Source organism: Amia ocellicauda, chromosome 3, assembly GCF_036373705.1.
Source record: "Amia ocellicauda isolate fAmiCal2 chromosome 3, fAmiCal2.hap1, whole genome shotgun sequence".
Classification (NCBI taxonomy): domain Eukaryota; kingdom Metazoa; phylum Chordata; class Actinopteri; order Amiiformes; family Amiidae; genus Amia; species Amia ocellicauda.
In genome coordinates, this window is record NC_089852.1 from 16,959,534 (window position 1) to 16,983,550 (window position 24,017).

At 39.0% G+C, this 24,017-nt stretch overlaps 1 protein-coding gene across 4 annotated transcripts in view; it reads left to right on the forward strand.

Annotated features, from left to right (window-relative positions):
* Positions 1-24,017, forward strand: part of plxnb1b (plexin b1b) — a 136,308-nt gene that overhangs the window by 66,145 nt on the left and 46,146 nt on the right. For all 4 annotated transcript variants that reach the window (XM_066698342.1, XM_066698341.1, XM_066698344.1 and 1 more), the window contains one exon: positions 9,766-9,845. The gene's annotated coding sequence lies outside the window, so the exon portion shown is untranslated. The remainder of the gene's footprint in view (positions 1-9,765; positions 9,846-24,017) is intronic.

Genomic DNA, 24,017 nt, shown 5'->3' on the forward strand with positions numbered 1-24,017 from the left:
CTTGATCACACACAGATATGTGCATGTAAATGCATACATTGTTGCATGGTTATTTCTCCTTTCTTTTATCTCCCTGAGGTTTGTTTACCTTCTCTTTCTTTTGCTTTGTTTTACTTCCTCTCGCATCATTGTTTTGTTTTAGACACAGATGCACTATTATGATGGTCTTATTGTTGAGAGAGCTTGTCTATTTCCCTTTGTCCTCCTATACCTGTGAAGTAGAGTTAAAAGTGCCAATTCTTTAAGAGTTTCATGTCATCAAAACAAAACTGACTGGTTAATAACAGTCTTCTCTGGTGAGACTTTTTTGTTAAGAGCTTACTGTTGTAGTTGACAGTACATATCTACTAAACTTATTTATCAATTCTATATTTTCATAGTTTCCTGAGCACTTATTAAGCCTAGAGAGAAAACTGTAAAGATTTCACCTGATGTAATTGAGGTAAGATGGGGCTACCTCTGTAAACGCCTGCTACTCCATAGAAATCAATAGATATTCAGTTAAATCACCCAGAATTTGTAGTTCTCTCGTGGTCAAATCTGTGTTCAGCAAACTCTGAAAAGTTTAATAAGTAAAGTTTAGTGAACAATATTGATTCAACTAAACAAATCACTGAATAACATTCTTCCATATGTAAAGGTGTTAATACTTTTACTTCAGCTGTATTTTGTGACAGTCAGTTGGGAGAGGGAGTTCCAAAAGTATTAAAACACCAAGTTATCCATTAAAAGATAAATTCCCAGGGTTTGCAATTTGTGTGTGTTACTTCTAGTCTGCAGCCCCATTGTGTGAACTGGAATTCTTGTCTGTCTTTGTTGAAGTGACCTAGATTTATTCCCTCCATAACAATATGTGTGCAGTACTGGGTTGGGGAGAGCTTTGCCAGAAACAAAAACCACAGTGCTGGTGGTGGTTTAGATGGAAGAGAAATATTGAAGCTCAATATCATTATTCCTATAACTCCACAGGAGCCCAGATCTAGGTCTAGGCTGGACATGTTGTCTGGCAGATAACATTCTCAACAGTGTTGGAAAATAGACATACTTCTTGAACTTGCTTATAACTTGCATTGCACAGCCAAGGCACTTACTGACATTTGTCAATTGAAAATCTGTCCACTGGTATCTCATTAATGCTCTAAACTCACAGGGTAATTACCTATATTGATCATTTGCAATGTAAACCACTGTGGATTTAATGCTGTTGGTATATATTTAACCAGGGCATGATTACTTTTTTGTCTCAGTTAATGCATTTAGGAATCTCTCCTCGTCCATGAAACATATACAAATAAATACGCCATTTATTTTGTAGTGCTTTTTATTCCCCCACGATAACTGCATTGGTATGAGGTCATTTGTTGTGTTTGTGCGGTATATGTGATGTCAAAGTTGTTCTGTGCTATCACTCATGAAGCACAACAGGAGGTTTTAAGAAACATTAAGAACATGGTAGAATTTTAAAAATGCAGGTTTTTGCTGATTTGAGATTTTACACAAGGGGTTCCCAAGCAGCACATGTGGGAACTTCCAACACCAGTAGTGCCAAAGAGTTCCATAGCCTGAATCCAACTGGTCTCCAATCCCAGCTAGTATCCCTTAACCAAAAGTGAACAAATTTGGGAGTGGGGTTGCTAGAAGCCATCACAAAGCAGCAACTCACTGTGGCTCCTTGGGCACCTGCAGATTCTGATTGGGAAAAAAATGGGGGGGGGGGGTTAATTGCAGGATCCACATTAGAAAAAAATAAATAGAATGCAAGCACAGATATCTCTGTATTCTCAAGTTCTCAAGCCTTGCTGTGTTTGTCTGCTCTTATACCAGTTTATTCACACAGGTAGCTCAAATCACAGTGAACCAAATACCATCTCCTCTTTTGAGAAAAATTTTCATTCTAAAAAGAGGCAGTCAGACTTCAGGAATGTTGTGCAAATGTTGGAGACTGAACAAAATGAAATAAATAACTGAGCAGTGAACCTTAGAGATGATACACAAGGATTGTGCTTGCTCAACGCAGAGGTTAAAGTCCACGGGTTCCGGCTCTGCACCATAGCACCTGCCCTGAACACTGGCATAGTCCAGCTCTCTGTTTCTAGCAGTGTATAGAATCTCATGGACCATAACTAAACGCTCCTAGTCTGAGAGAGACCAGCCAAGTACTAATCTCCCTGCAGGAGAAAAATTTACCCAAGCCAGCTAGAGCTTATCTCTGAAACAATTGCTCCCAAAGAATGTCGAGGCAGAGAATGTTAATCAGAAGCAAGACAAGCAAGGAATTTAAGGACTGATGAGTATTTCACAACTCGGGGGCAAATGTTTTTTTTTTGTTTACATTTTCTCATGTTTTTTTTTATTTTTGTTGCATTTACCTCACCCCTTTCAATCAGTGCTCTTGACTTTCCCTGACAGTAGTTTATATATTCTGCTGAATTCACTTGTACTACACTTGTTTTACACTTTTTAGCTTGTACTGGGGGGTAACATACACTGGCAGCATATAGAGACATGTATCCGAGGCTATGTCCTCTGCTTTAAGCCAGCACTGTAATACCATGTCTGATTGTTTTGTGTATTGATGTATTAGTCTTGATCATCTTGTGACTTTAGCCTGCATCGCCAGTCTGCTTATAGATTAAGTTGTGCTCATGCACTTTGTGCTTCAAATAATATGTCAATAAACAGCTATTGTTTTAATTATGTGGAAATATATTTTTGGTTTTCTTACCCTTGCAATTTGGAATTGACAATTGTGAAGCCACTTGGTGGGTCACTGTATCCCCTGTCCTAATACAGGAGAGGTGTAGACATCAATAAGTGTCCTCTGAAATGTGCAGCAGCAAGCCATCCATTTATTTTTATACTACAAGACCCTAGCGCCAACTGCAGTGCTGTAGCATTGTGGGGTGGACTAATGTAACTCCTTAATAACACTGCAGTCTTACAGCTGCTTGGTAAGCCAATGCAATCCACACAAACTAGATAATGCTTGGCTTAAGGTGTTAGATCTTCTAGAATTGTGTTTATTTAGGATAAGAAAAAAACGGCAAATGCTGTTTTCTAAGTAAGTGTGACATCTGTGGCACAATGAATGCCAGGAACTATCAAGAATCTTCTCTAAACAGCTGGCTAGCATTTTTGTCCGCGGCTGATTTAATCAGGGTCATTCACACTCTTTCTGTAGGGAATGATTCAAGTTTTGTTTCCCAGAGACTCGGCTCTTCACATCTCCATGTGGACAACTTCCTATAATGCTAATGTGTTTTATAATGACTGACCTTACCAAAACAACTGCTTAATTCAGAATCAACAATTATGGTATTTATGGCCTATATCTAAAAGTACAAATGCAAACCTTTATCAAACCCATTTCTAGCAGTAAGCTCAATGTCTTTGGAGCTCTTGCATCCCACTACTGAACAGGGACAGCTTTTGCTTAGCTTCTGGTGAAACCAAGTAACTAGCATCCAACAACAACAGAAAGGCCAAGTACCCTGCACAGCTTGTCCTGCTTACCTTGGCCATGGTATGCTAATCTCCTCCAACAAGCAGAACCCTGTTCCGCTCCCATCTTAAGTTATATAGGCTAATTTGTGTTTTTTTTTCTTTCCCTAAAACACTGTACAAAACCAGCCAATTGTTAATGTAATGTATTTATTCGCCTCACACAAGACTCCAGACTGCTGCAGTTATATTTAGTTTCTCCAAAGTTCCCTTGTTACTCTTGCTGAACTGACATAATACTGCTTGTGTGCTTCACTTGAGTCAGAACTGCCTCCTGTAACAGGGCCAGCAGTGATATGAGGTCTGTTAATGCTCCACCTTCATATGAAATAGCCCTAGAAGTTGGCCGATTACACTACTTTCTGAAATCTCCAAGATATGGGTAATGAATTAAGAAGACAAAAATACTTCAAGAGTTGTGCCTGCTGTTCTTTGTCGAAAGTAAATGCTCAGACTCGGAGCACACTAAATAGGATGTGCATATGTCAACTAGATTCTATTGCGCATGGAAATATTTCATTATCATCGGTTCATCTTCTCTGGAGCCCCCCGCGCAGCCCCTTAGGCAGTTAACATCATTAACTTTGAATGAGTAACTGGAAAAGGTCAGTTAGAAATGGATTTATGAAGCAATTATTCTTGTGTTTAAGACCGGCTTTATTTTTAACCCCTTTTCCAGGGCTAAAAGCTTCTGGTTGAGGTTTGCTTACCAAACGCTGATGAACTCAACTGATATTTTTCGAGTGGGAAGAGGACATAATCAAAGCAGTATGTATTTGACAGTGTAGATTAAAACCTTGCTTTATCAATCAGTATACATACATGCAGCTACATCGATCAGCCATAACATTATGACCACTGGCAGGTGAAGTGAATAACACTGATATTCTCGTTATCATGGCACCTGTCAGTGGGTGGGATATATTAGGCAGCAAGTGAACATTTTGTCCTCAAAGTTGATGTGTTAGAAGCAGGAAAAATTGACAAGCGTAAGGATCTGAGCGACTTTGACAAGGGCCAAATTGTGATGGCTAGACGACTGGGTCAGAGCATCTCCAAAACTGCAGCACATGTGGGGTGTTCCCGGTCTGCAGTGGTCAGTACCTATCAAAAGTGGTCCAAGGAAGGAAAAGCGGTGAACCGGCGACAGGATCATGGCCGGCCAAGGCTCATTGATGCACGTGGGCAGCGAAGGCTGGCCCGTGTGGTCCGATCCAACAGACGAGCTACTGTAGCTCAGATTGCTGAAAAAGTTAATGCTGGTTCCGATAGAAAGGTGTCAGAACACACAGTGCATCGCAGTTTGTTGCGTATGGGGCTGCGTAGCCGCAGACCAGTCAGGGTGCCCGTGCTGACCCCTGTCCACTGCCGAAAGCGCCTACAATGGGCACGTGAGCATCAGAACTGGACCACGGAGCAATGGAAGAAGGTGGCCTGGTCCGATGAATCACGAGTTCAAGGTTTTGACTTGGCCTCCAAATTCTTCAATTCTTAATCCAATCAAGCATCTGTGGGATGTGCTGGACAAACAAGTCCAATCCATGGAGGCCCCACCTCGCAACTTACAGGACTTAAAGGATCTGCTGCTAACGTCTTGGTGCCAGATACCACAGCAGACCTTCAGAGGTCTAGTGGAGTCCATGCCTCGACGGGTCAGGGCTGTTTTGGCGGCAAAAGGGGACCTACACAATATTGTGCAGGTGGTCATAATGTTATGGCTGATCGGTGTATATACTTGTCTGCATCTCTGTCTCCACTTATATATAGAGCATTTGGTGCATAATAGTTAGTTATAATCAATTTAATTTAACAGCACCTAAACATTTTTTAAGGTTCTGGGTTTTAGGTCCTCGTAAATACAATTGTCATCTATCTAAATAGTAGATATTGAACAATATAACAATTTATTACCCTTGGTTTCTAATATATATTTGGAATCAGACTTATTTTTTAGTCTAAGTCTAGACTTGCCAGTGTTCAATCATCAAGAATGTCTCTCTTCAAGGCATTTATTTTCATACTACAGCTCCACAGCACAAACAGCCTTACAATCAAGCTGTAGCGTTGTCAGGAGGACAAATGTTGACACTGTGGATCTCGCAAACGGCTTCAGGGGTTGTTGTTGTGTGGAAAGGCAGTTGTCTGGAGTCTCAGCTGAAGTTTTTCCAGATGCACCACACATGAGCACTAGGCTGACTTAAGTACAAAGGTGTCATAGTCAAACTGGTTTCTGGAAAAGCTTTCACCACTGAAGGTATTCTAGGAGAGACGAGCCTGTTTTTTTGTTTTTTTGTTTTTTTAATTCAGGCACATTTTGACGTTTTTATCTTTCCAAAGCCATGTGCAATGAACGCTTAATGATGGAGGAAAAAAAAAGATCTGTAATGAATAACTTCAAGCTGTTTCTAGTTGAATATTAAAACAAATTAAGCATAGTTTTTGTTTTTATGTATGGAAGAACTGCAACAGACTTTTAAATTAGAGGATATAAAATTGACTCTGACCTTGACAGAATTATTCAGACACTATGAAGCATTTAAATTGCATGCGGCTATAGTATGCCGTCACCTTACTGATTGCTGTCGAAAAGTCTCTGTAAACAGTCTTTCTGTTTCAGGTTTTTTTAGTTTGGGGTGGGGGGGGGCGGCTATAACCTATTGAGACACCATACAGAGAGACGAGGCTCTTCAAGAATGTCATTGACGGTCCGATACTGATTAGACTAGAGGACGAGAACATTAATTTGGATGCTGTTGGCATTTTCGTGTATATCAAGATGTAGTTACTTAATGCCATTAACTACAACGAGCATTGGCATCCTCGTTATAATTCCCCAGTGTACTTTTAGGAAGATGCTTCCTGTCATCAATCCTTTAAATCTTCATCAGCATGTGATTTACCTTTAGAGTTGAAGCCATGTCATTATGACCTTTGCAATACAAATAACCTAGAGCTACGAAGCACCACAATTACACAATAAAATACTGTTACCTCTTCAAGTTCAATGTTACTTGTTACATTCATGTCTTCGTTTAAGGACCTTTTGATTTCATTACCTTGTGCATAAATGTGATTGTAGTAAGTGTCCATAAGAGCTTTAAGGGGTGATACAAATGAGAAGAGGCCATTTATTCAATCATGTTCATCAGATTTTAGCATCTAATTGATTGAATTTCTTGAGGGAGCACAGAGAAGTTTGAACTACATGGCTCTGTAATTTGTTACAGAACCCCTCAACTCTTTGTGTAAAAGAGTCTCTTGTATTTACAGTATTCAATGCACATCCTGATTTTCACTGTGACCCCTTGTCTTTGTTTCACTGTTGAGCTGGAAGTAGTCCTTTGGGTTTGCTTGGGAATGTTTTAATGCTGGAATCAAATCCCCCTTGTAAATGTGTAATCGTCATTTCCCACTGAACAAAACTTTTGTATTCACAACTGTCAGTTGTCTTTTGCCATGTGTGCAAATAACCCGCATCCAAACCCAGGTTTATTTGGATGTTCAAAACAACTTTTATTTCATTTTTTCTCCCCCATTTTCATGCTGCACACTCCCTATATTCACATCAGCAATTTGACAATTAGGCTGTTATTATACCCTCGCCAGATTGTTTATATAAACAAGTAGGAGCAGGTCTTTATTTTCAGTTCAAATTAATCGAATCTGATATGAACTTTTCCCACCTGTTTCAGAATGAAGCCTAACGCTCTATTAACACTGTCCTCTCTGTGCTCAGTCTTCTAATCACTTGTTTATCTGGGCTCATGAATGATAGAGGAAGTCCCCCCACCTAAGAAGTTTTACTCTTTAAAAGGATCTGGTAAACCTACCCCTAGTAACACTGTCTTACAGCATGAAAACACATTTCACTCTGACCATTCTCCTGATGGTGCTAATATTTTACTGCGTGAAGAGAGCAGCTTAGTGCCACAGAGTTCAAACACAACGTCTGCCTAAATATCCAGCTTTGGTGTATAAATTAAATGTAAAGGGCGCAACACTGGGCACAACACTGAGCAGGTATAAATGGATGCTTGGCCAGTTGCACAGACAGAATGGTGAAATAATTTAGATATGAAGAACTCGGCAATCCTGTTCCATTCCATGTGCTTTTTGAATTATTGGATTTGGATTTATTTGGCGGGTAGAAGTTTAAAACCAACCAATTTTCTCTGCATCACTCCAGCAGTTTGTTTGCGTTTGTTTTTTGCACCTCTGTTCCCACATCTAGCTATTTCTCTTACTCAATGTAAGTTGTCTTTATCTGCAGGAGAAGCTGTCCTCTCTGCAGAAAAGTACATGTAGCTCATAAGCCAATAAGCTTGTCCCCAGCTTGTAGTGCATGTGCCAACTATCCTGAAAATGTGGGCTGCTTGCAGCTGCAGTGCTGATAAAAGAGGGGTAAATAATTGTACCAAGTACAGGAATTTCTCAAGTCAGAGCACTGACTGACTCTGGTCGAAAGATGGTCTTTAAACAGGAGTTTGTTTCTGGAGTAATGGACTACACAGTGCATTCTCCTATTTTTATTTTTCATTTTCATAGGATTGTATGTGCTTGGATCCTGTTGGACTATGGTTAGCTATTACATTAGTACTATAGTATTTTGGTCAGTGCTAATTTACTACAGCAGGGCCTGGGGTAGTTTCATTTCCTCGGTAGGCATTTGATTTGAATGGAGTGCTTTAGTTTTTAAATTCAATTGAAATTGTCGTCACAAGGATTTTATCTTCAGTCCACCAATTGGTAAAGCAGTCATAACATGATGTGAGAGAAAAGAGGACAGTTCATTTTCTATAGCGGCTGAGCTTGTGTAGCTTGTGTGATTTCTCTATCAGCTCTATATTAGAAAAGAAAGTAGCCTAATGAAATCTGGTGTGTGTGTGTGATTATATATGCTATACACATATATATTAGCTTACCTTTAAACCTCAGCCATCAGCCTGTGTTTTTGTATTGGAGCCTGTATTACGCACGATTCTATGAAATCAGTAATTAATTCATAGGTATAAGGAAGAAAGAACATGTCTGAACAATATAGTAGACCACCTTGAATATCCTGTGCAAATATGTTAAGCAAACCTCATGATAATAGATGTCTAAAAGAGTTTCAAGAAAGGCTCATTCTTATAAGGAACAAAACTGGCAATCAAATGTAGCACATGCAAGTGCTTAATACACAAGGGGAGTAACCTCGGCAGGGTCTGTTGAACTGGCTTATTTTTAGTTGACATTCAGCTTGCTTATTACATTTGAAATGATGCTGACCAGATGCAGAGCTTGGCAATGATGTGGTATGTACATTACTTAGGATCTGGGCTCTGACTTAGATGGCTGTGAGGGGGATTCCCCATGGAGCACTGCTCAACTGGTTGAGCATTTGCAAGGTTGGGTGGGCTAGAAATCTGCCAGGGGCCTCCTGGGCATACTGTGCAACAGCTATACCTGTGGCTTACTGGGCACCTGTGGGCTCAGTGTTATCAGGGAGAGCTGCATCAGAGCTCCCTTCAGTGATGTAGCTCTGCTGTTTGCACTGTGGTCTCCAATGTCTACATATTTTAGATTGTGAGCAGAGTTGCTTGTCAATTCAGCTGAATGGTAAAAGGGTAAAACGTTGTGAAAAGTATCAAAATAATAATGGAAAGCAGTGCAGAATGTGAATGTTCTCATATTGGTTAAATACATCTTTTATATAAACCTTTAATGATGTACTAGTGAAAAAGTGTAAAGCTTAAGAATGTCAAAAAAAAGTTAGACTACTGTACCCGGTTTTGGTTGTCACCCTTCTAAATGGCTTTTATTCTTTGGAAATAATTTAATCTGCTTAGCTTAGCTGAAGAAAGGTCAAAATATGAAAAAGCTATGACTATAACCCATCAGTATTGTTAGTTCCCTCTCTAGAATGAGAGTTCACAAATGAAAGCTTAGTATAACTGTATTCATTGTAGACAACAGGAGGCACTTCTTTGCACAAGAGCTTGGGGATGTATACTCCCAGGTCATTTAATGAGATGCCTTGATCAATAATCTATTAGAAGCCAGATGAGTGTAATTAGTCAAATTGCATCCTTTCATATATTAGTTAGTGTTCTTTAGTCTCTTTCACCTCCCCCTTTTGCGTCTCCCACTGTTGTATTTTTCTGGAAATATTTGTGATCCCAGTCATGTTTAGGCTTTTTTTTTTTCGTGTTGTTTTTCTTCCTGATTTTAAAAATAGCCTTGTCAATATTTAATCGGTAAATGCTGCTGTTTTTTTTTTCCCAGACTCTTCACTCAGCAGCTGCAGTTACTCCTCTCCTCTCTGGAAGTCCACAGATACAGATCAGGATTTGCTGACATCACAGGTATTTTTTTTTCCCTTTTGTTTTTAATGAAGTTCCCCCTGAAGAACGAAGATTATGTTGGAGATACTGTTGTAGTAAAAAGGACTCGCAGCCCTCATTTGAAACCATTAGTCTCTTGTCCATTACACTATACCCATTTATCATGGTGATCTTTTCAGCCTAGAGGAAACCATAAAGATTGAAAGTTAACACACAGAGTGGCTTTGTAAGGTTCACACACCTTTTATTTATCTTAACCGAGGTGAGCAGAAGCATACTCTTTATTCTATTGTCATAGGCATAATCTAAGGAGTCTGGTCAATCCCACTATGTTGTTGAGGTGCTTATTCTAATAAAAAAAAAAAAAAACAATCCTTCAGTGGGATTGTCCAGCATATTGCCACAGATGACATCCCCCCAACTTTGGAAATGTTTGAAATCAATACACTATAATTGCCTCTGTGTCAGTTGCTTTCGATTGCATGCCATTTGTAATCAAAACAACAAGAGATGTGCTTTTGTGACCTGCTTTGTACCAATTACGGTGACTTTTTTTTTAACTTGAGGCCTGTGACCATAAGATGTTGTCAAGACAACCAGAACAACACAGGGCTTTCATGTCTTGCTCTTTATCCTTCTTCAGTAATATGAAAAGGAAGCCCAATGTGAATCGAATGCATTTTCAGGGTAATGTAGTCAAAGAGGGAACCAGGACATGAATAAACATGCAATGGAAAAGGGCCGTGTTTGCCTTCAACCTTTTATAAACTATTCTTTAAAAAAAAAATAAAGCTTGCACCTCAATGACAATATTTGTTAAAATTCACATTATTCCTAGCAGTATCTGGATATTCACACCTTTTTTTATGCTGCTCATTTACTATTTTTGACTTCCTAGACATAGCTTGTGTAGCATGCCAATGAGGCTCCTATGGGGCTGTGCTCATATCGCAGTTAACCGTGTCCAAGGTTTTGGCTGTGGCCCTTGGTAGCTATTAATACAAGGTCAAAAAAGCACAGGCACTGTTTAGATGGCTGTCCTGGTGGGGACGACAGAACTTGATCGATTTAACGTGGAGACTTCACTGCCCTTTCCTTCTTAATGGGTGACCCTTCCAGTGAAAAGTATGTGTGTGTGGAAAAATATATATATAATTTTTTTAGAAATAAATGGGTAGATTTTTTCCCCCCTTTGGTCATACCATCTTATCAGTTGTAATAATACTGATATTCTTCTTTCTCTTTCTCCAATTTGGCAAAAGTAACCATGGCACGTATATCTAAGATCAACATGGACTAACCTGTCGAACAAACAAATTCCTACAACTTTTGTAATAGGGGATAAGGGATAAATATTCACATTTAAACGCATAATCCCACAGTGTTCTTTCATTAGTTAACACAGACACTTAATAAACGAATAGCATTCATGACCTCTGTGTTTAACTGCCTTTTTTTTTCTGCTTACATCAATTTTCCCTTCACATTTATTTTAATCTGTTTCACAGCTACTGTATCAAAAAATTATATTTGTATAGGTTTCATTAGCAGTTTTCCATGCTCTGTATAGAATAACTAACACAATTTAAAACACAGGGAAAATTAGTTTGTTCTTACTTGTTTGGTTGTGCATATCTTACTGATTGCCAGAAAACTATTTAGACTTCCTCTTGAACAATTCCAGTGCATCTGTATTCGTAGTGCACTTCTCACAACATGTAGGGCTAGAGAAAAAGTGCTTTTGATCATATATATATATACACTCATTCATTCCTTTGTATTTTTCTCAAAGGCATTTTAAATATATATATATACACTCATTCATTCCTTTGTATTTTTCTCAAAGGCATTTTAAATGTCATTATTCCAATTTGTTCTGTAGTTTTTAACCATTCTCACTTGTATGGCTTTATGCATTTGCTTACAGTTGAGTTTTAATTTTATTTTATTTTTACAGAGATTATTTTTGTATTTTTTTACAGCAGTTGTAAATGAAAACAAACAGTTACAAAACATGAATAAACATGTTTCTGTAAATAAACAGCTAATGCAAATCCAAGAATAGATGTGTCATATACAAACAAGAAAAATAAAGTAAGTAGTTGATCTCTCTTCCAGGTGTCTGATACTGATATAAACCCCAAAAATGTCCATGTATACAAGTGGTTATACAAATGTTTGGGCCAACTTTGTTTCAATGTACAACAAGCTTCCATGCAGAATGTGAAACCACCAATTTTTTCCACATTTGAGGCAGTAGCATTTTTTTAAATTAAAAACAACATAGATTTATAGGGAGGCAGGCCGAGTTAATTTACCAGGGACTCTGGGAAAGGTCACACTGTTCTGTAATTTATTTTTTTCCATGAGCACTGAAAATATATGCACTAAGAACAAAATGTCTCTTTGGAACCCAAGTTCATAAATATATAAAAAGCTTTTTTTGTTTCACATATAAAATTTGATTAAAGATTTAATAAACTATGATTTGGATTCAATTTAAAATAAAACCAATTCATCACATGCCTAAAATAAACAGAAGAAGCAATTTTGTTTTAATATGGAGTGCTTTCATTTGACAGTTTTTATAAATGAAGAATTTGAACAATGAAAGAATCGGGGACCATAAGAATTTTTTCTTACAATCACTAAAGTTGCATATGCCATCCATCAGGAAAAGAAAACTAAACCGGTTTGCATTGCATTCTTTTATTTCTTATTTTTTTATATAGCAATATCATCTGACCTGTGGAGTTGGTGGCAAAATCACAGTTATAGATGGCATATTTAGTTGGACAACAACACGAGATGAAAGCATTTGTCCTTTGGAGGAGCGTGCTAACAATACAGGTTTGATCACCCTGCTGTTTGCAGGGTGGCTCTCCCTCTGGCTGTGATTGACTGCACAGACCCGTTTCCACTCGTCTCCACAGCCCACTAGGTTTGTTTTATTGGGTTGGCCAGGTGGGCTTATGTGAGTAGCCCAATTTCCGGAGGCTGTGACCCAGCGATAGCACAGGGTGTCAGACTCTTGATTCTTCCCCAGGTGGGCAGGATTGAAATGGCAGAAGAAAGGCTTTGTGATCAAGCTGTTTTTAGAGAAGATACTTAGCTTTGGAGTTTCAGTTCCCACAAAGAGCCTTCTAAGCCAGGCTAGGGGAAATCAGTTTACTGGGATATTCAATATCCAAATTCAACCATAAGCCTCCAGACTCAGAGTCCGTCCATCAGTTGGAAGTTAATTTGAAAAATAGAAGAACCAGAACTGAACCAAAGGAAACAAGGTAACCAAGATGGGTTGAATAGTCTTCTTCCATTAGTACAATAGGAAACCCCTTAACTGAAATGATACTAACTTTCAACTCTGTAACTCGTTTTTAGCATGATATACATTACATAATAGCATCTTACTTATTTTGTTACTGGTATCTTATTTATCGCTTTGTTGAAGGATTTCTCTGTGAGCTATAAAACTGTTCTGATAATCGTAGTAGTACTGATGGTTCTTCTGTTTGGGTTAGACTTTCCATAAATTTAAAAGATAAATTAAGTTTATTTCATGATAATAGCATTAAAATATATTGAATCAGACTTAATTTAGAAACCGCAATTACTATGCCAGAGATTCTACCATCATTATTAATTCATATCCAGCTTCTTATACCTTGTACTATTATTATAACTATTACTATTATGTGCTTATTAAAGTAATAATGTGTATAATGTTGGGTTCTACTTGTAGGTGCAATGCAGATTCTGACATGTTTTACGTTATACTATCTTTAAAAGATATGTGAGGAAGTCCAAAAAACACAATTGTGCTTTTTATTTTTATTTTGTTTGCTAGCACCAGAAAGCTAAAATAATGTGAAAACGTCACAGCAAATGAGGAGGTTGGATATCCCACAATGTATCTAAACATGAAGTCTATAATTTGATCAGAGTGCAGGCTTCTTCTGCATCCCTACTGTTCACTTGAAAGAGCTGACCAGTAGTAATTTACAGACGAAAGGCAATCGTATTCCCTTCATATTCTCTTTGGGTTTGCACTCTACCCTACTGTAATGTGCCATGTTGTGTGGCAGAGTGGTTTTTCAATTTCTGTCATGCCGAAAAAGAAAATGGTAGATAATTTTGAATTGTATACCACAGTTCTTTTGAAGAGATGCATTTCCTTGACTCCTTCGAGGGGGGAAAAAAAGGTTATGACACACCTTGAGCTGACAATATTCTGTGTAGGTTTTCAGAAGGAATTTAATCTACATAAAATAATCAATCATTGAGGTATCACTTTGGAGATTTCTGAGTCACACAATCTTCTGTACTAGGACTTTTTTTTTTCTTTCTTTCTTTCACTCAACTTCACTTTTTTCTTTTTTTGTAATGCTCTCTTCACTTTTCTTTAATCATCCAATGCAGGATTTTGTCCTCCTGAAATCTTAAATCTTTGAATTGATAGTTTTCTTTGCTTTCCAGAGCTTGCAGCCCATTCTTAATCACCTTGATTCTTTTCTACAGCCCTTAAACAACATCCATGCATCTTCCCAAACATCTACTGTCAAGCCCAGAGGGCAAATATAGGAGATTAAGTGTCCGGCTGGGGACTTGATGCAGCTCTTCCTGATAACAATCTCTCATTGGCCAATATAGCCATAGAGGTCAACATTGTTTAAAAATCTGAGGAGACCCTACTTCAGCCCTTACCGTTTGAGACTCTTGATCTGACGTACACGAGCTGTGTTGATGGTGACAGATTGAAATCAGTCAATCCGTTTTAACCTCCGCATTTGACGGCTGGTGAGAGTCTGTATTGAAGACTCCACAATAGTCGAGGAAATCAAAGAGATTCACTCCAGCAGTTATTTATGTGCCTGTCTTTCAGCAGAACACAGGGGTGTAAATGGAAAGTCAGTTACAATAGATTTTAGCGTGATACAGAGAACGGTGTCACTCTGAAAGATTTGGTCATGTCAGTGAATTTAGTAAAGCAAGTCTGTTAGTGATCTTCAAGAATTAATGTTGGATTGTAAAGTCTGGTAAATACTATTGGAATAGTTAACTGTAGTGCACAATGCCGAAACCCCAGAAAGTTTCCAACGCAAAAGGAAAGCATGAAGAGAAACCATAACACATTTATAGTGCACTCTGGCAAAGTTAAATATATCCTTGGTAAACTTTTTTATGTTGCATCCATCAGACACCCTGTTAAACGTTGTCATTATTTGCAAGTGCCACGTCAATATAACAACTGTGTATTGTATTACATTTGGTATATTTTGCAAGTGCGTGACTTAGCCCCCAAGTGCTAGTTTTATAATACTGGGATTGGATTAAAACTTGGCGGGAATAAAGATACCTTCACAGATTTAAAGAGATTTAAATGTGTGTCATGGCTGCAAACATGAAAGCACGCTAATGCGTTGATACTTAAGAGATCTTAATTATATCCTTTAGCTTTCTCTAGCCCATTAGGTTTTACCTGAAATACTGAAGAGCGGGTTTCAATCTCCTACAGGCACCCATCTATTCCTCCATTTCGACCCCCAGGCTTCTGGTACATATTTAACGTTAATTTTTTTCCCCAGGGAAGAAATGATAACCCAGTTTTTAAACTGTCCGCATATTTAACCATGCATTTCCTACACAGTTTTCCAGCTTGAGAAGTGGGCGTTGTTTGATCTGATTGCCAAGGCAATTGCTCCTTCTTAGTCTAATATTTGAATTGTACACCATTCCTCATCCTCTCATGAAAGGGTCACCTTGGCTGATACTCAATTTGATTTGAGCTGACCTTTTCACAGCTCCTTTGTTGTTTTTTGTTTTTTTGTAGATTGCCAGAAGTGTACTGGCAGAATCAGACATAACAGAATTATCTTTCTTTTTTCATTATTGTTTTGGGGTAGGGGGTAGGGGGTAGGGGGTAGGGGGCCTTTTCTAGCTGGAGCTCAACATCTTGAGCTTGTTTGCTGGCATTCAGTCTTTCAAAAGCTTCCCTCCAACTTTTCTGACTTTTAGCAGCTATGTTTGACATGTAGAGCATGTTATGTTTTCTCTTTTTCTCTACCTACACTGTGTCAAAATGTTCAGTGTACATTGACTTTCAAGAGAGCATGGACTGTATTTATGTTTCTGGAGCTATAAAGCTCCCAGTGATTTATTGTATTTATTTTTTGCTGTATGCTGGACCATACGAGTGTAGCAGAGAGATTTAGTTTCAGCAAGAACAGCATTTATGTTCTGGGGAAATGTGACAAATGTCTTGCAACCCTATACCTTAATCATACAGTAGCTGAAATTATGGGATAATATAGAGTTTACTTCTTTCTGTGGATTTACATGCAGACAAGGTGCTATATAATAATATATGATAACCATAATATCGGAAACACTGTATTTAGGCACTGCCATCTAAAACCAGGACAGGAAACATGTTTTGTGTCTTTGTCTAGTATATACTTTCAGAATGTACTAAGTGAAGATCCTGCAAGTGCATTTAAATAAAGCCGGTATTATGAGTTACTCTAAAGCTTTCACTTTACTTTGAAGTATAGAGAGAGCTATACTAAAACTGTGTTTACTATACTTATAATCTGAAGTCAGGGTTGCCATGCCATTTGTATTATTTGCAATTGTATTATATATTCTCATTCGGATAGTAATGCCTTAATGGTACAATGATCGCTTCCACAAGAAATATTAATGTAAACTACGGTCATATTTTCTATTTCTGAGATCCCGTTGGAATAAACCATCCCCATTCCTTTTCAGAGCTTAGCCTTCTATTGTGAATGACTGCACTGCCATAGTGCTGTCTTATAGGGGGTAGTATAACCAATGGAACCATAAAGTTACCCTTCTATCCATCCTTATGTGACGCTCCACAACACAGGCCCCCCTCATAGAGATTGATTTGTTCACAATGAAAATCAGTTTTCATCATTGAGCAGCAAATGCAACATCCTGGCTCAGTGCTGACTCCGGTGGCACTAGCAGTGCCGTCTATACAGATGGGACAAGATCTGTAACTTGTTTGTTGTTTTCATTCTCAATGGACCCGAATGTCTATACAGGATCATATTAAGTTTTCGTGTCGCTGGAGTACAAGTAGCATTGCGGGTGTGGAGAATGTTCTGTTTGATGCATCGATTACGCACAGCTGTACACTGCCTTAAAACAACAGTAGGTTGGAGCAGACCGGAGGACTTGCATCAAGTCTTCCAAATCATGAAAAGTCCTTGCAAAACCCAGAGGACCTCTGCAGTGGATATGAAGAGAAGTGAGTTTCTCTTGGAAAACAAGTTGGAAAAAGATGGAAAACCGCAAGCTACCCAGCGTTGTTGAACTTGGTTCCTTGGATTCCTTGAAAGAACAGTCAGATGACTTCCTTGAATCAGTAGCTACTAGCATGCAAAGTATTAAATTGAGCCAAGTGGCCACCTCTTGTTTGTAACCTTTCTTATATGCTGGTTCCTCTGAATGGAGAACAACATTGTGAACATTGGCTTCTCAGTGGTTTAATCGGCTTGGTTCTCCTGGAGCGCAAAGTGGGTCCAGTCCTATAGTCTGGGCTACATCATGACTCATAGTGAACTGTGTAGTTGAATATATCTGACAAACTCTTCAGTGCTTTACTGGGCATTAGGTAACTAGTGCATTTCTACTGAGAGCCTTATCAGAGGTCCCTACAAATACAGTACCTCCATCGGTTACTTTGCAAGCTCAGGGGAATTGTGCAAGCAGTTTACATCTCCTCCCTGTTTGTACATGGAGTGAATCCGGAAGGGTTTAAACAAAAAAATCGAATACAGAAATTAAATATTTTTGGGATTCAGAATTCAGAATCACTCATGTTCAACATGTGTAAGAGTAGTCACTGCAGTCCCAGGAAACAACAATTTCTATGTTCTCTCCATTGTTTAACTGAGAAGGCTGAGCTTGAGCTGTCTTGGTTTAGAGGGAAGATTGCCACCTACTGGTTCCTCATTGCATGCTGAATCAAGATGTGTGTCTGTGTGTATACATATATTTGGTGTTATGTGTTCATTCACATAAAATGACAGCTGTATTAACATCTGTCCTGCATAATTCAAGTGTACAAAAAACGTTTGTATCTCTGCATCACCTATCTTTAATACCTGTATCCATATAAATCAGTGGTCTTTGTAATGCAATACAGACTGCTACCCAGTCATTTAAAACACTTCCCCTGTTTATTTTGACCATGCTTTGTTATATTTGTTTCCATATGTTTGTTATATATTTCAATGTTTACTGAATAAAATACTGCTTCAGTTATGTTTGGGTGGTAATATTACTATGATTATTATTTTTATTTGTTTGTTTATTTATTAGCAGATGCCGGTTCTTAGCAGGCAACTTAGTTTTCAAAAGAAACGTTTCAATGAATAGGCCTAGTCCTACAACCTAGACCATTTCCACAGCAGTAGGTGTAACAGAACGTGGCTCCTTGAGATGAGAATAGTCTTGTAACATATGTGTTCTAATACAAGACTTTCAGTCCTATACGATACATTTAATACCTACGGCTAACTTTGTACTAACTAAAGATGAATCCCTAATTCAGAATTGAGCTTTTGGATTTGCCATCTTGTCTGGATCTTTTTGAGTGCAGGCCAGATGCAAACAATCGGAATATGTTTACCGTTTATACTTTATCCTTATCCAGCTTAATATACACATAAGATAAATAGATACAAACATACATGCATTGATAAAGAAAGATTGTGAATATATTAGTCTGCACAGAATATTTTCAGAGTACAGAAAATAGAATGTTTTCCTTCAATTAAAGTTGTTTTTGTGTTTTTGTCAGTATTTCATGTTCATATTGAAAAGGATAGGATATCCCATCATGGGGGACTTTTGATATTTTGTCCTTCAAATCAATAAAGTATATCTAAGTAAGAGAATGGATAAGTAAGAGGTACTGGGATCTTGGGAATTGGTGACTAGTAAGACTTTAATTTACTTTCCATGCCTTAAGTTTTTTGCCAAGCTCATGCCTTGCTATACCTGTCTGATGAAGGACTATTGATATGTAAGTAGGTGTAAAACTTAACAAAATGTGTGGTTTGCGCTCTGACATAGTTGTAGTCCCACTGATTTATCATACTTCATAGGGGGAGGGGGCGGACCAGTCCATTAAAACAATTGAACTGGATACTTAGTTTATAGACTTATCGCAACACACCGTTTTCTTGAGTTTACTTGGAAATGCAGCCCTAAAACCTCGACACAATTCTGGTCTAAGCAATGACAAATTGAACTATTGCTCCAAAACATCTTTCATTAGGTTGGGGCAGAATAATAGGAGGGGCGTGGCAACAAGTGACCCAAGCTTCCTCTGTAAGACTTCAGTATTGATTAAAAATAAAAGTCAGTGCTGGACTTACTGTTCTGATGTGCTACCTGTGGTTTCTGCGGTGTGCGTACAAGTGTGACAACCTCACGTCTCTGTGGGTTTTGAAGTGGAGGCTGAATGAAGGCTTTTTCTGGCGACACTAGCTTGGGTCTGCCCTGGGGGCCCCTTGCTGGTGACTGGCCATCGCTCAAAGGGAAGCTTGGGCCACAGCTGTTTGACAGTCTGTGTTGAACAAAAGGGCACTCTGTTTGGATGGGCTGTCTGGTCATCCAAATGCACAGTCCACTCTGGTTAAGCTCAGGGCATGGCGGGATCTTAGCGGCCAAGTGTATTTCGAGGGAGATTGCAGATGTTCCCCTTCAGGCTTTTAAAATACGCCTCTTATCATCACACCTCTTTTAACACATCCGAGACAGAGGGGGTCACAAAGTCCATTTCTGAGCCCGGGGGGCAGTCTGGGATAAAAGCTGTTCTGCCATGAATTATTAACCTATTTTATACCTCCTCTGGTTTTTGAATGGTCAAGGAGGAGGGCTGGAGTGTGGTAGCAATAGCGGTAGAAGTAATAGTTATTCGGTGATTTGATATCAAGAGCTAGACTAGAAGTGCTGGATCAGGTGGATTCAGTCAGCTGTTTTGATGATGGCCTTTTTTTTTTTTTTTTTTTTCAACCACTGTCATCCATCACTGACCCTTATCTGCTTCCAAGCTGTTACCAAGCAGGAAGCCTCAGACACGTGATGCCTAATGGCACACAGTGAGTTTTCAATTCGATGGAAAATACAGCACAGTCATATTTTTTTTTTATTTTAAAACACGCAAGGGCTTTGGACTCCTGCTCCCCTGTGTGTGCTGAGGATTAATGAATAATTAACACAAAATCTAGCCTGTGGGTCAGCAACAGTGATTGTACAAAGCTTCTTGTTCCTCCACAGCAAAATGTGAACAAAGGTTAAATGGGGTAAACACATTAGTTGTATTTCTATTAATTTCAAAATTGTGAACTAGTAACATGAGCTGGGGTTATTTGGGATATTCAGACAAGTGGGGCCTATTTTTCACTCGGGAGGAAAAAAAAACTTTTGAAGAAACCATGCCGCTCCCTTGCTACATAAAACTTGTTAGTGAAAATTATTGGTGAGCACAAACTGAATCACTGAACTCCGTCCTGGTGTCTGTCTAGTTCATCATTTCGCAGTGGTTGGCAAGGATCATTGCTTGGACGTGGCGTCACCACAACATAGTTGACCCTCCCGTTTCCTTGTTCCCTTTTTAATTCCTTCTTCACACTGGTTTTGTCATTAGTGGCTTGTGTGCACACTGATCATCACTTCCTGTGAAACTACACACACTTCCCCAAGCACCTTGTGAACTTGCACCTTTTGCTGCACATTGTTGATTTTCCTGTGAGATGCCTTTTCTTGGCAAGTGTGCTTTGTCCTTTGCCCCTTCTTTTACTACATTCCTCATTGGCACAACTCATCTAATCTTTCCTAATGACATTTCCTACAGCTTCTATGCAGAAACCCATTACCTATTTTTTTTCCTGACCACAAAGTATCTATATTTACTGGCACAATTTTTAAAGCCATTTCAGGGGTTCTGACAACAATAGATGTATGTAGTAAGAGGTAAATCGAGTTTATTTTGGCCTAGACTGGCTTGACTAAGGGAACGATGATCTGATGAGGACAAGGCCATTGGAGCCACACCTCTGGATGGAATGAGCCGAGGACCTGCTGCAAAGGCAGTGTTTGGGGTGGAGAAATTATGCAAAGTGATGAATGCTGGGAATGTGTGTGTGTTGCAGGATACTTATGCTTGGGATGGTGGAAGTCAGGCACGAATTTGGGGTTGTCCTCCTACCAAAACTGTATTTTAGGAAACATCCCAGGGGAAAAATATAGTAGCTTAGATAGTATTTTTGGGAAGATTGTTTACCCTTTTACCAGTATTCACTACAAAATACCTTCTGTTACAATACATGAATACTAACATACAGACAATGCTGTTGACTGAAGAGGCATATTTTAAAGCTATAGTTAGCATAATATGTAATTTGTTTTAAATTAAGTGAATTGATTACAGTACTACTTTTTATCTCATTGAAAAGCATTTAGGTTCATCACATCTGTAAAATACTGTTATATTTTATAGACTACACAAACTGTAGTATTGTTGCAGAAACTTTTATAATATGGTGTATTTTTCATTGGCCTACTCGTATGCACATTGCAGGTGGGCCTTGATTTGTGTTTGGATGTGATGTTGCAATAATTTTGCTCATAGAGGGTCTGACACGGAAGTTTGGTTGCATTTCATGTATGCTGCAGTCTTTGTTTGCAAAAATATCCTCTAATTGGAATTCCTTTTATGGCACGGGGTAATTCCAGGACTAGAACTGCCCATTCTTTTCTCCAGGCTCAGTAATCTGTGACTTTTATAGCCATCTGTAATCTTATGTAGCACTAATGGTATGCTATTATGCACATGAAACCTTAAAGAGGAATTTCCCCCATTCCACATTGTCTGTGCTAAATTGTATGGGAAAGTGATAATCACCAAAACAATTTTACACTGAGCCTTGTAATATTGAAGTCCTCTATCTCTGACCAGTTTCTGACAGCCTTAGGGATTAGATGGTGTTTTTTTTCCTCCAGAAAATAGCAGATTTATGCAAGAAAACTAATTTGTTATATCTTTGTTTCTAATTCAAGCAAGCTACAGTGAGGGGAAAAAAGTATTTGATCCCCTGCTGATTTTGTATGTTTGCCCACTGACAAAGAAATGATCAGTAATTTAAATGGTAGGTGTATTTTAACAGTGAGAGACAGAACAACAACACAAAAATCCAGAAAAATGCATTTCAAAAAAGCTATAAATTGATTTGCATGTAAAGGAGGGAAATAAGTATTTGACCCCTTCGACTTAGTACTTGATGGCAAAACCCTTGTTGGCAATCACAGAGGTCAGACGTTTCTTGTAGTTGGCCACCAGGTTTGCACACATCTCAGGAGGGATTTTGTCCCACTCCTCTTTGCAGATCCTCTCCAAGTCATTAAGGTTTCGAGGCTGACGTTTGGCAACTCGAACCTTCAGCTCCCTCCACAGATTTTCTATGGGATTAAGGTCTGGAGACTGGCTAGGCCACTCCAGGACCTTAATGTGCTTCTTCTTGAGCCACTCCTTTGTTGCCTTGGCTGTGTGTTTTGGGTCATTGTCATGCTGGAATACCCATCCACGACCCATTTTCAATGCCCTGGCTGTGGGAAGGAGGTTCTCACCCAAGATTTGATGGTACATGGCCCCGTCCATCGTCCCTTTGATGCGGTGCAGTTGTCCTGTCCCCTTAGCAGAAAAACACCCCCAAAGCATAATGTTTCCACCTCCATGTTTGACGGTGGGGATGGTGTTCTTGGGGTCGTTCCTCCTCCTCCAAAGACGGCGAGTTGAGTTGATGCCAAAGAGCTCGATTTTGGTCTCATCTGACCACAACACTTTCACCCAGTTCTCCTCTGAATCATTCAGATGTTCATTGGCAAACTTCAGACGGGCCTGTACATGTGCTTTCTTGAGCAGGGGGACCTTGCGAGCGCTGCAGAATTTCAGTCCTTCACGGCGTAGTGTGTTACCAATTGTTTTCTTGGTGACTATGGTCCCAGCTGCCTTGAGATCATTAACAAGATCCTCCCGTGTAGTTCTGGGCTGATTCCTCACCGTTCTCATGATCATTGAAACTCCATGAGGTGAGATCTTGCATGGAGTCCCAGACCGAGGGAGACTGACAGTTATTTTGTGTTTCTTCCATTTGCGAATAATCGCACCAACTGTTGTCACCTTCTCACCAAGCTGCTTGGCGATGGTCTTGTAGCCCATTCCAGCCTTGTGTAGGTCTACAGTCTTGTCCCTGACATCCTTGGACAGCTCTTTGGTCTTGGCCATGGTGGAGAGTTTGGAATCTGATTGATTGATTGCTTCTGTGGACAGGTGTCTTTTATACAGGTAACGAGCTGAGATTAGGAGCACTCCCTTTAAGAGAGTGCTCCTAAACTCAGCTCGTTATCTGTATAAAAGACACCTGAGAGCCAGAAATCTTGCCGATTCATAGGGGATCAAATACTTATTTCATTCATTAACATGCAAATCAATTTATAACTTTTTTGAAATGCGTTTTTCTGGATATTTTTGCTGTTCCGTCTCTCACTTAAAATACACCTACCATTAAAATTACTGATCATTTCTTTGTCAGTGGGCAAACATACAAAATCAACAGGGGATCAAATACTTTTTTTCCCTCACTGTAGATAGATAGCAATCGAATTTTGAAACCCTTCTGTTTCACACAATGCATTGTTTGAAAAGTTTCCTCATTTTGAGCATATGTATAAATATGACTAGAAGTGAATCACAGTTCACATGTCTTCACACTGAGGTCAAGCTCTAGTTTAGACCACCAAAGTGTCAAGCTAATGTAAATACTTCTGGAGGCTCTTTCAAAGCTTTCGGCTATAGACTGACCAGAAATTTTAATGCAAATCTTTGGGATAACATAGGTGCAGGGAGCAGGACCATGTGTTTGTTGAGGAAAACGTGTTAGTGTGAAATGCGCAGAACATTTAGCAATAGAAGAAGACGAGTTGAAAGTAAGTGCGTTTATGTGACCAAATTTAAAATGCCTGAAAAATCGGTTGGTGGATAAAACCATACTTATCCGTATTTACTGAACAATGGTTCATCCCAGCAAGCACCAGTGACAATCTTTTTGAAAAATTATTTAATTGTAAGACAGGGAGCGCCAATACTTATCTACT